The sequence below is a fragment of the Arachis stenosperma genome, chromosome 5, assembly GCF_014773155.1.
Source record: "Arachis stenosperma cultivar V10309 chromosome 5, arast.V10309.gnm1.PFL2, whole genome shotgun sequence".
Taxonomy (NCBI): Eukaryota; Viridiplantae; Streptophyta; class Magnoliopsida; order Fabales; family Fabaceae; genus Arachis; species Arachis stenosperma.
In genome coordinates, this window is record NC_080381.1 from 87,480,901 (window position 1) to 87,494,312 (window position 13,412).

Here is a 13,412-nt window from a genome sequence, read left to right on the forward strand (position 1 = left end):
TACAGCGACGCTTTTAAAGCGTGGCTGTTAATACCCACTGTAACGTTTATCGCCACGCTTTCAAAGCGTGGCGACAAGTGGAGATATGGCTACGCTTTAAAAGCGTGCCAATAAGTACGGAACTAAATTACAGCCATGCTTTAAGTGTAGATTGTTGCTGTACAATATAGCCGCTCTTTTAAAGCGTGGCTATAAGTTAGTTCAGTACCTATTGGCACTCTTTTTTTTATAAACCTTACAAAATCATAGATAATTTTAAAATTTAAAAAATGACTACAAATTTTAAATCAACTAATCATTGCTTCATAAACTTGTCACAGAAAAAAAGTGTTTGATCACATGATATACTCTAACAAAATACCAAAAATCAAAGTCTCCATCACTAGCAATTTCCTAATACATGAATTACAATTCCAACATGGGTTACATTATCTACTTCCTTTACACTTCATTACAAAATATAAAACTTCATGATTACTGATCATCATTGTAAGCCAAATTATTCAGCACTGCCCTGCATAATTTTAAATGTTGTGTGTTAGTGCATCTTATACCAAACCAAAAAATGAAAAGACATATTATCAACAATCTGTGTTATAGTCGTACAATAATTGTAACCAGCAAAGGCTTTTCTTTCATAGTGAAAGCCACTATACTTTTTGTGTTCCTAAAGTTTTCAAAAAAGGGAAAGGGTAGTGATATAGGAAGCTAACAATCAAACTGCCCCCCCTCCCCCTTTTTTTTTGCTGCAACTATCACATGTTTTAACTCAACAATTCACAACCAAATTAACCATTCTTGTAGCCCTATACTGCACCTGCAGTCACATGCATGCACCATAAGTTTATTCTAGCAACTAGAGAATCAATACAAATTGCATATGGATTCTATAACCGATTTCTTCTTCTGATTAATAAAGGTGGGAAAAGAAAGAAAGAAAAGACCAATCCCCAATAAATAAATCAAGCAAAATGAGACATACCATGAGAGCCGTTAATTCCTTCTGGAGTCTGCAAAAATCAAAACAAACAAAACCATTAAAATTCAATTATGGTTTCTTTTCTTTTCTTTTCCTTTTTGCCTATCAAATATATTCTTTTCATATCCACGCATACAATATATTTCTGGTAAAGGGACTTAAATGGAGACGAAGGTTTAACATTTAATAGGTGAAGCTATACTGTTATGAGTAAGAAATTGTCATCTCCTTGACATTCAGTTATTTGAGACAATAACTTGAGTGGTTCATGAGTTTTACAGTGGCCAAAGTTGTTCACATGGTCAAAGTTAAAAATGGCAAACCTGAAACACAGCTCCACCTTTTGCCTTTGCCTGTTTATCCAAAGATCGCAACAAGGACAAGATAGCAATTTCTTCTTCATCTCGATCTAGTATATCTCCAACTTGAATCAACACCTAGAACAAGAAACAAAAATAAACGTCCACAATGTTAAAGTGATAAATCTCAAACCAAAACCTTACAACTACTTTAGAACTTCATATTCTGATTCTATGCACATTGGCAAAAGAGACTAGCGAATAAATTATAATTAAAACTAAAAGCTATCAGTTTCTAAAAACAGGACACGTACCGTTTTGACCATCAGAGCTCAATACACCAGCCATTTGAAGTGCATATCTAGCCTGCTTAATATCTCCATGTAGATCTCCAACTATTAAAGAAAAATTGGTTTCAGTGAGATGCATAACAGATAGAAAAACTTGTAACGAAGTTGAACATTATCTCTAAAGCTAATTAACAAGAAGACACTCATAAGCAGGTTAATAGAATCAATCAATGAAAAACATCCCCATCCACTGAAACTTTCACTTTGACATTGAGAATTTCATGCTAGAGTTCCACCATACAAGGCAATCAAATTAGAAGAACATAATAACAATTATCTTTTGTAGATTGCAAATAAATGAAGAACATAATACTAGGTTAATAACATTGATAATTTTTTTTTCTCTTTGGTGTAGATTGCAGATAAATGAAGAACAGCAAAGGTCCTTGTAGCAGCAGGGAAGAAAGTATTGGGACACATAATGAGATGACTGAGTAATAATTATAATAGTTAGAAAATTGATCAAAGTAGTTGAATGTTTTTTCTAATTGGTATTAAAAGTTTCATTGATCAAGTGTTATGTTCAACAGAAGCATGCAAACTGAAATTGGTGCATAATATGTTGAATCAATTTAGATCATAATTTTTCAGGTGCAGAGACATTTGAAGCTTAAAATTGAAGCATAAGGAAAGTACTTGCAATCATAACGCATTCAACAAAAATGATATTAAGCTCAATATGTCATATTCTATCAAGCTTAAAAGCTTAATCTGTCATGTTCTATTAAGCTTAAAAGCTCAATCTGTCATGTTCTATTCTATTCGATAATTCCATAACACCCAAAAATTATATTAAGCAAACAAAATAAATCAATTCAACTAACACATTCAACACAACACAGCCACAACCAACTCTTGCACTTTTAAAGCATTCATATATTAAAAACTGTAATTTTTAAAATAATTCAATTGCAAAATTTGATTAAGTATAAATTAGCAATTACACAAGAATAGCTTTAACAAATTATCATTCGAACAAAATTCACTTTAACAGATTTTGGAAACATTTAGCAAAGAGTAATGCCATGAATCAATATGAAACTTGGTAGAACTCAACCAAAATTTCTCAAGATTCAAATATGGCTGTTGGATAAGCCAAAAATAGTTAGGACAATTCTCTGTAGATTGTAGATTAAAAAAAACAAAAAAACAAAAAAACGAAGTAAACTTGAAACGGAGGAATTAAGATGTAGAAGTTCCACTATTTGTTTTAGAGGTAATTAAGAGGTAGAAATTCCACTATTTAAAAAAAAGTAATCAGCATATTTGAGAGGATCCATTGTGAGCTATAGAAATATAAACTAAATTTGTATTCTTTGATGCATTTCTGAATATAATAAAAAGAAATTAATTCTACCATGACTCCAAAAAAGTAGGATACTTTTTTTCCTTATCTTAAACTCGGTGGTCTATTAAATCTGAAAAATGCTTTCAGGATAATGAATACATTTTATCTCATATAAATATACCATTAGAAAATTGCAGTAGCCATTAAAAAAATATGCAACTAAAAAATATAAGAAAATCATGAATAAGGTGATTAAACATCAATGCAAATTTGCTTTATGCTAAATACAGGATATAATACTACCATTTAAAGTTTAGCATCAACAAATTTCATTTTGGCACCTTTGAACTCAGTAACCAAATATAAATACTTGCTGTTTTACTAAATTCAAACATGAATTTTGTTTGAAAAAGCTGCTAACCTTTTCCAAGTTATATAAATAGAACTTCAATCATATGAATGTCAAGGGAAGTTTGATTGGAAAACTATCTATCAATGCCATTTTAGCTGCCTATATGCTTAAAGTCAAAAATGGAAAGGGAAGCAGTCCAGAAGAATTTCAAATTGTTCAGAATTATTGTTTTCTACACATTTCCATCCAATATTAAACATGACTAGGATATAAGAGCATCTCATCATTGACAAAATTGTTATCCAATTTTCAAAATTAGCATGCAGCAGATTGACTACCATAATTAGAAGGGAGGGAGTTGGCACTGACCGGTGGCGAGGAGGAGGGTTGAGAGATGGAAACGGAGGTGCGATGAGTGAAGGAGAGGGAGACGGCAGCACGACGACTTTGCAACCATAACTAATTAGTTCTAGTATTAGGATCAAGTCTATGATATATCAAACAAAAACACTACACATGACTTTGAAAAAAAAAAATCTCAGTCTGAGGAATCATCAACTAAACTAAACATAACATAAAAACAAATAGAATGTGAAAGAAAAGCACAAACAGATGACATGGATAATCATAGAAAAACAAGAGAAATCAAAAAAGAAAAGGAGGGGAAAAAAATCAACAAAGAAGCCAACAATCATGAAAGGCAGAGAATCAGAAGCAGAACCTGTTCTTCTGCAATAGTAGTACCTTTTGAGCTGGCAGAGAAACTGTTCTTCTGCAAGAAGCTGCTGCATCAGCATCAGCATCAACATGTTGTTGTTCATTTCCACCCAAAGTCAGAGACTTTTCCTGAGAACTCATCTTACTGAACAAGAAAAGAATCAACCCAGAACTTGATTTCCTTGGATTTCCTGAGAAATATAAAAAATTCAACAATAAAACATAAATTCAGACAGCACATAACATTCAATGAAAATTAGTAGACCCATTTTGAACTTGCTGTTAGTAAAATTTCGTAAGATGGTTTCAGTTAAAAGATGATCGAAGATTTACTGAAAAAGCACGAAGATTTACTCAACAGCTGCGACGGCGACCACACTGACGGCTCCCTCTCGCGCGTCCCCCTCCTCCGCGACGGCAACGGTTCTCGCGGCTCCTTCATCGACAATCAGGAAGCACGACGGTGACTGGCGCGACGGGAGCAGCTCCTCTTTCCCCTCCTCGGCGACGGTGAAGAGCGAAGCTCCTCCAGCGGTGGCGACGCGTTTGGTGACGGCTCCTCCTCTCTCATCGTCGCACACACTCTCTTTCTCGGGTTTGACTCGACAGCGGCGGCGGGCTGGTCTTCGACGGAGCTGGCAGCAAGGCGGCGTCTCCTTCCTCGAGGTCTCCTTTTCCGCGTGGGTGAGGTGGTGCGTGAGTGTATTGTGTTGTGTGCGCTGGAGAGGGGAAAAGGGGGAGTGGGGCTGCGGTGCTGTTGTGAGGGGAAAGGAGGGGAGTGTGGTGGGTGTTAGGTTAGGGTTTGTGAATTAAAAAGGGGTAAGGTTAGTATGCCGGAACAGGGAGCACCGGCGATGTGCTCCGGATTGCTGGGGTCACGGAGTACCTGGTTCTTTCGAAAAGGGTTTTTTTGGAAGGGCTTTTCTTTTCAGGTGAATACAAAGGGTTGGAAGAGTGTTAGGATAGGAGAAAGGTAGGGTTTCAAACAGAGTGTGTAATGTAATTAATTAATTATAACTTTTTTTTAAAAAATAAATTTTAACTTTTTGGCCACGCTTTTGAAGTGTGCTAAAAGAGTTGTAAGAAACGGCCACGCTTTTAAAATGTCACTATAACAAAACTCTATCGCTACGCTTTAAAAGTGTGCCTGTTTCTCGCTATGGCTACGCTTTTTAAGCGTGGCAAAAAAAAGTGTGGCCAAATCTCGAATCAATTGTCACCCTCATAAAAGCGTGGCCATAGACCCCTTTCGCCACGCTTTTCAAGCGTAGCAAAAAAAAGTGGCCAAATCTCTAATCTATCGCCACCCTCGTAAAAGCATGGCCATTGACCACTTTTGGCCACGCTTTTAAAGCGTGGCAAGAAAAAAGCGTGGCCATAGGCCTTTTTTCTTGTAGTGTTCTTCACTCTTATTCCATTTCTTCTTCTACTAACATAAAGGAATCTCTATACTGTGACATAGAGGATTTCTCTTTCTTTTCTGTTCTCTTCTTTCTCATATGAGCAGGAATAAGGAAAAAAGCATTCTTGTTGAAGCTGATCCTGAACTTGAAAGAACTCTGAAGAGGAAACTAAGAGAAGCTAAATTACAACAATCCAGAGACAACCTTACTAAGATTTTCGAACAAGAAAAAAAGATGGCAGCCGAACCCAACAACAATAATGCAAGGAGGATGCTTGGTGATTATACTACACCTACTTCCAAGTTTGATGGAAGAAGCATCTCAATTCCTGCCATTGGAGCAAACAATTTTGAGCTGAAACCTCAACTAGTTGCTCTAATGCAACAGAACTGCAAGTTTCATGGACTTCCATCAGAAGATTCCTACCAGTTTTTAACTGAGTTCTTGCAAATCTGTGAGACTGTTAAGACTAATGGAGTAGATCCTAAAGTCTACAGGCTCATGCTTTTCCCTTTTGCTGTAAGAGACAGAGCTAGAACATGGTTGGACTCATAACCTAAAGATAGCCTGGACACTTGGGATAAACTGGTCATGGACTTCTTGGTTAAGTTCTTTCCTCCTCAAAAGCTGAGCAAGCTTAGAGTGGATGTTCAAACCTGCAAGCAAAAAGATGGTGAATCCCTCTATGATGATCACAATTTCGCTGATCACATACCTAGAGTGAGAAACTTGTGAAGTGAGATACTGTCTGAAGCTCATAAGAGTGGATTCTCAATTCATCTTGAAATTACTAAGAGGTATCACGACTTGAAGAAGATGTTTTAGTGACCCAGAATGAAGAATGACATAGCGGCATATGTGGCTAAGTGTTTGACGTATCAGAAGGTGAAAATTGAACATCAGAAGACATTTGGCACGTTACAACCATTAGAAGTTCCATAGTGGAAGTGGGAAGTCATCACTGTGAATTTTGTAATGGGTTTGCCAAGGGCACGGGCAGGATTCGATTCGATTAGGATAATTGTAGATCGTTAACAAAATCCGCTCATTTTTTACCTATTCGGGTGAATTATATTATTCCTTAGAAGAGTTGGCAAGAGTGTCTATTAAGGAGATTGTGAGGTTGTATGGTGTGCCTGCTATGATTATGTCGGATCATGATCCCCAATTTATTTCAAGGTTTTCAAAAGCCTTTTAGAAGGCATTTGGTATACGATTGTGTTTAAGTACGACTTATCATGCACAAACAAATGGACAATCAGAAAAAACAATTCAGACTTTAGAGGATACGTGGAGAGCATGTGTGTTGGATCAATCAGTGAGCTGGGATAGGTATATGCCATTAGTAGAGTTTGCCTATAATAACAGTTATCATGCGAGCATAGGGATGGCTCCTTATGATTCATTGTATGGGTGAAAGTGCCAATCGCCTCTATATTGTTATGAATTTGGAAAATCAAGCATCTTAGGTCCCGAATTGATAGTTGAGAAAAAAGAGAAAATCAAGAGAATTATAGCTAGGATCCACACTGCACAAAGTCATAAAAAAAGTCATGCAAATCAATGGAGAAAGCCGTTAGAGTTAGAAGAGGGTGAACATGTATTCTTGAGAGTTACTCCTACAAAGGGCATTGGAAGAACAATTAAGACTAAGAAGTTGAATTCTTGATACATAGGCCCATTTGAGGACTTGAAGAAGATCGGTTCCATGGTCTATCAAGTGGCTTTGCCGCCACATCATTTGAACTTGCATGACGTGTTCCACGTTTTGCAACTTCGGAAGAATACTATAACAACCTAGTTTTTCGAGTACGCGAGATCTTTTCTGAAGGCACGGATTTCTCCGGAAGATCAGTGAAGGAAACACCTCTACTTTATCATCAAGCATCTCAATCTTCATTGTCATTATGTCATCTTTAAGCTAGAACCTCTTTTGGGCAAGCTCGATAACGCAATCGCGAAGAACCTAGTTTTTGAACTGTATCGGTTAGGAGTTTTGATTCTGATTTTCTTAAATAGTCTTAGTTTGATGAACCGGACTAGATTCATGAGAAAAGAGAGATAATAATATAATATTATCATTATATTATGATTAGAAGATTTTTGAATGATATTATAAGGTTACCTGGTTTGTTTTAGTTAAAAATAGGAAATTGGTTTAACCGGGTTCACAGTTTACTGGTGCAGCTTAGCACCAGCACTCTCTGATGAATTTAACAATTCTAATGCCTCATCATACATGTTATATTCTCATATTAAATATGTTGCTAGTGTCATTTATGCTAGTATCTTAGAAAAGAATTTTTAGAGATGTTTTTATAAGTGTTCTGATACATCTAGTTATAGTAGTTATACACCTGAGATATTTTAATATTATTTTAATCCACCTTAAAGCCAACCAATCACAACTCACCCTACACCCCCAAAACTCACAAGGCTGGTTCAGTTACTCCTTGTGGCCGAAAATAGGAAGAGAGAAAAAGAGAGAAAAGTTCTTAATTAGTTCCAAATCTTCAAAGCTTGATTTCTACTGAACTAAAACTCAAATCAAAATTCCAATCCAACCAAAATGATCCTCTCTTCTTTCTCTACATAATTGTAAGACTTATCAAGGCTGGAATCAAGGTGAGTTGGCTGCACCATCGCCCTTTTTCTTCGGTTTCAAGGAAACATGCTTAAACATGTGTTTTCTTGATGTTCTTCCTTAGGAATCATGCTTAACTTGACTTGAAGGCCAAGAAACGTTAATTTCCACAAAGTCTAAGGTGAGAAATCTTTTCCTAACATGCTGAGTAAGATTTGGTTAGTTGAGGTTTTGTGGATTTAAAGTTGTTCTTGATGTGATTTAGGAGGAAAAAGTGCTTAAGAACCACCTAAGGACATAACCGAATTAGGAGCAACAAAACTAGGTAGGGATTGACGAATTTAAGCTGGATTGATTGTGTTTGATTTGTGTGTTTATGATATGGTTTGGCTGTGCTTGAAATTGATGATTTATATGAGTGATTCTTGTTGAAAATTTGATGAAAATTTGATGAAATTTGATGAAATTCAAGCTATGAATTTGTGTTCTTGAGTGAAGCTGGAAAACAAAACCCTACGCCTTAAATTAAGGTTCAATTTGTGTTAAAATCATGTGGGAAAGATAGGGTTTTAGTGGCTGGGAATTTATTAAGAATTATGGTAAAAATCGGTTGCTGAAAAGATTGAAAAATGGGTAAAAACAGAGAAAGAATCTGAAAAATTTACGAAGAACAGGAAGAACACTTTAAGTGTGATTAAGAACATTGAAGAACACCTTTTAGATGTTAAAAAGGGCAAGGTTGTAATTATTTTGGTGTTTGAGGGGTTATTTGGTAATTTCTGAAAGTTAAGGTGGTTAAAGTAGAAATATTAAAAGTTACGGGTGGTAAAAAGTGAATTTTAAAGGTTAAAGGTTAAAGAGGGGTAATTTTCAAAAATTTAATGATAAAATAATTAATAATAATAAAATATTAAATAATAATATTTAATTAAAAATAGTATTTTAATAAAAATAATAAAATAATGCGGAAAAGGCAATTTTCTGTAAAAGCTTTAGAAAGACAACTTTAAGCGCAGAATCTCATAATTACCTTCATAAAACACTTAGGGAGTGGTAATTTCATGTTAGTGAGGCAAAGATAAAGGAAAGATAAAAAGTTAAAGAAGAGATAAAAACTAAAGAAAAGTTAGTAAAGTTTTAATGACAGAAAAACAGATAGAGATTAGTGAACGAACTAGGGCAACATAGTTAGTCCTTGAGTTACGACTAGGGTTAGGTATAATATGAAAAGTTAAATTGTTTCAGTATAGACTTAATGAACCTATACTTGGGACAGACTAAGTATTCATACCGAAATTTACATAAGCTTTAAATACATACGTTATACAGAGAAATCAAAGCAGGGTAGAGAAAAACAGAGAAGAGGGTAACCAAAGTAAAGTAAAGAGATAAAGAGAAAAAGAGTAATATAGATACAAAGGAAAGAGTAATCAGAGAAAAGTAAAGAGATACAGAAAACAGAATAATCAGAGCAGAGTAAAGAAATACAGAGAAAAGAGAAACCAGAATAGAGTAAAAAGATATAAAGAGAAGAGTAATATAAGAAAGAGATATTTGTATATATATACTAGTTGCTTAATGCAACCCAGACCTTCTGTAGGGAAACTAAGTCACCTACAGCTATTTTTCACTTCCCTAGAGTAGAGCAGAGCAGAGTATATATATATTTTATGCAGTAAGCAGAGGCTATCTTAAATGAGCGGCTATTATTATATGCGCATTTATTTAGGAACATAAAATCGTATTCGGGAAATCGAGATTACTCATGACCGGATAAATGTCGGGATTGCGGGCAACCAACCGACACATGAGCTCATGGCCGCGCTAGGGCTAGACATGCATCATTCTTGTTTGTGCATCATTCTCTGTTGCATTCTTTTTTGTGTGTGATCTATTTCTTTATATTTTTCTGCTTGTATGCTTTTTCTGTGTTTTATTTTCTTGTATTCTTTTATTTGTGTTCTACTTTCTGTTGTCTCTACTTTCTCTTTCTATCTTTATCTTCTGTATACTGCTTTGCTATATTCTATCATTTGTCTGCTAATCAACCCCAAATAAATGAACGTAACTAATAACCCCGACCCTACTAAGAACTCCCCAGTTCTTACCCCCTTCTCTCTCTTCCCCCATCAGATGGAAACGGGCGTGATATTCTATGAAGTCGAAGACCTATACGTTTATGAGGATCCAGTGTACTATGGTTACTACATTTTGAGTGCAGAGCCTTGTATGAGACATTACGTGTTACGAAACCGTCCCTTCCAACATCCTTTGTATAGCCTGCTTTTTGACCCCGATGCTCCTTATGACTTTCTCTTCTCCTAGTTACACCTTGAGGCACATAGACATCTTTTTATACATAGTGACAGTAGTGCTTCTGGTGGGTCTGAGGATATAGCTGTAGCTGCGAACGAAGAGGAGGAGGACGATCCTGAGATAGAGATAGAGCAGGATGAGGAGATGGGCGAGCCACATGACGATCTTCTGAACGGCCACGTGTAGATATAGTCTGATAGAAGTAGGGGCATTCTTTTGATTACACTCTAGACTGGCATTGTCTGTTAGTTAGTCTTTCACTTATGTTAGTACACCCGAGAGCTAGAAGCTGTAGAGTGCTTAGGCTAACCTGGGCGCCAGCTTAGCGGCTTTTGTATGGGCCAGGTCCTAGGAGTGTCGTGTATATATTAGCTATGTAGGTTGACGAAGATGTAAACTAACTTAATATTTTGTGAACACTACATGTTTTGTTATAGTGTACATGATGTATATTATCAGCTGTGTTATGTTTCTTTATGCTTCCTTATTATTTCTATCAGTGTGTGTTTATTTATTTTACTCCCTCGGTCGCAACGATATTAGTTAAATATAAAAAAAAGTTACTCGTAAAATTGGCATCGCTCTAACAAGGAACACGCTCATATATTAAATAATAGTTAATAATTAGGAAGGATAAGTTCATAACACTTAGCCTCTTGTATGACCATGGCATACTGGGAGTTGGGTCGTTACATATACCCTGGATGCGACTCATGTATTGGAGCCCAAGTCAGTTCAGTTAAAGGAGAATCTAACTTTTCATGTTGTTTCGGTTCGAATTGATGATGTGAGCGTTAAAAGGCTTTGTGGAAGAGAAGTTCAATTGATTAAGGTGGCTTGGAGTCGAGTCAGAATTGAGGAGAATACTTGGGAGTTAGAAACAGACATGAGAAAGGACTACCTGAACTTATTTATAGGTAACTAAATTTTGAGGACAAAATTTTTCATTAAGTGAGTAAGATGTAATGTCTGGTAAAATGGTAATTAAATAAGTAATCAAATAAATATGGGTCAATAAGGGTCAAAATTCAAAACTTAGGAATTTGGAAATTGATGATGATATTTGGATTCGGTAAATTTTTTCGAGTGAAAACAACATAATTTTTTGCAAAAAAAATGTGTAAAAGTGCCTATTGGTATTTTAGCCAGCAGTACCAGATTAAGTTTGTCCAGTACTGCGTATGAGAATAATAAAATTGCTGAAATGACTAAAGAAATATTTAGAATACGAATTAGAAATGCCAATCTTAAAGGTATTGACCAAAAATTGGGCTAACAGGCTAAACCGAGTGAACTGAGCCCAAGTTAGGCCCAAACCCACATATATAACCTTCATTAACTTAGGAATTCAGCATCATCACCCCCTTCATTTGTGTTTAAATGCTGAGATAGAGAAGAGAGAAAAGAAGAACACAAACCCTAATTCCATAAATTTCAAGCGCTCATAACTTTTTATCCGAAGCTCCAATTGACGAGCCTATTGTGGCCACGCGAAGCTCTCGTCGAGCACTTCGTTTCTAACTGAAAAAATGGTAAGAATATCTAAATTTTGTGCCTAGTTCTCCCTTCTCTCCATTCTTGCGAAATTGATTTTGAGTATTGAGAAATCTTGTGATTTTGATGATTTAGGGGTACTCAAGAATAAGCTATAGTTGAGTTTCATCACCAATATTCAGTGGGCAAGGTAAGAAATCATTAAACCCTTGTGATTTATCAAATTTCACGAACCCTAGGTTGATATATATATATATATATATATATATATATATATATATATATATATATATATATATATATATATATGAAATTGATTATATTAGAGTTGTTGAGTGATTTTGGTACACATTGGGAACTTGAGTTGGTTTGCGAAGATTTCAGGTGGAGCTTGGCATGATTGGTGTGAAAGGTTAGGCCTTGGTGGTAGATGGAGTTTTGAAAACTGCCAACATTAAGGTAGGATTTAAGTTTCATTTAAATACCATGTAATGTGGTATGAAATCCTAGGCTAGATGTCCCTAGAAATATGTTTGAATTGTGTATTGGATTATGTGTAATTAATGTATTGTTGAGATTGAATTTGGTTGATCATTGTGTATCTATGAATTATAAGTTGGATTGATAAATTGAATTTATGAGAATTCAATGTGGTTGTGATTGGGTTACCATTTGTTGAAATTGATTGTTGATAAGATGAGAACTGGTGAATTATAAATGGAGATTATTACATTGAATAGAAAGACAGGTAGGTAGAGGATGAAGGAAATGTATGCTGAGCTTGGTTATGGGTGAATTAATATGATTTTGAATTGCTTTGGATTGTGAATTCCTTAAAATTTGGCAAATTCTAGTTTTAGATAAAAAACTTATTTTTGACCAAATTCGGTGGGTCTTAACTCAGTCCTTAGAGTTAGGAATTCAATAAAATTAAACTTTTATGAAAATATATTTAATAATCTTTTTAGCGGTTCAAGAATGGTTGAAAAATAAATTTTTTACAAAAAGTTATACAAGTTTGAAAATTGGGCTAGAAAACTGAATTCTACATTATATCAGCTTTTGAAAACCTGATATGTATGCATATGCGAAAACACTCATGCGTACGTGAGCATTTGGCTCAGCTAAGTGCTCTCGCATACACGAACGTGGCTCGCGTACGTGACTATGACTTTTTGATGCTCATGCTACACAAGATTTGCAAGTTTACACTCATGCGTACGTGAAAAGGTGCTTGTGTGAGCGACTACCTCTGTTTTGCCAAAAAGTAAATTTCTAAATTCTCAAATATTCTTCTAGCCTTCTAAAACCTATGCATACCCTGTTTTGAGTCTAGAGCTTGTGTAATAGAGGAGAGAATGGTTAGGAATAAGACCTAATAAGTTGAGAGAATGAATTGAAGAAAGATGGATCGAAATGCGATATGAAATGATGATGATTGATGTTGATTTAGAATGATGAGAATGATTATGATAATGAAGGATGATGATGAATATTATAATTGAATTGATTCTGAATGTGATATACCTACCTGGGTAGATGCAGTGGCGTTGATACACTTCTTCTGGGTTATGGTTTGAGTATTCCAGGGTAGATGTAGTGGTTCGCCCCCACTTGCTCCTAGTTGAGA

At 35.5% G+C, this 13,412-nt stretch overlaps 1 long non-coding RNA gene across 6 annotated transcripts; it reads right to left on the reverse strand.

Moving 5' to 3' along the window:
* LOC130982291 (uncharacterized) lies at window positions 1–4,917 on the reverse strand. Of its 6 annotated transcripts, none has more exons than XR_009087114.1 (7): window positions 4,345–4,917; window positions 4,013–4,176; window positions 3,638–3,727; window positions 1,593–1,673; window positions 1,303–1,416; window positions 983–1,010; window positions 1–514 (listed from the first exon to the last, which is right to left on the reverse strand). It is a non-coding gene; the product is annotated as an uncharacterized LOC130982291 (long non-coding RNA). The 6 variants fall into 6 exon arrangements; XR_009087119.1 differs by having other exon boundaries at window positions 4,340–4,917; XR_009087117.1 differs by having other exon boundaries at window positions 4,319–4,917.
* Between the last annotated feature and the right edge of the window lie 8,495 nt (window positions 4,918–13,412).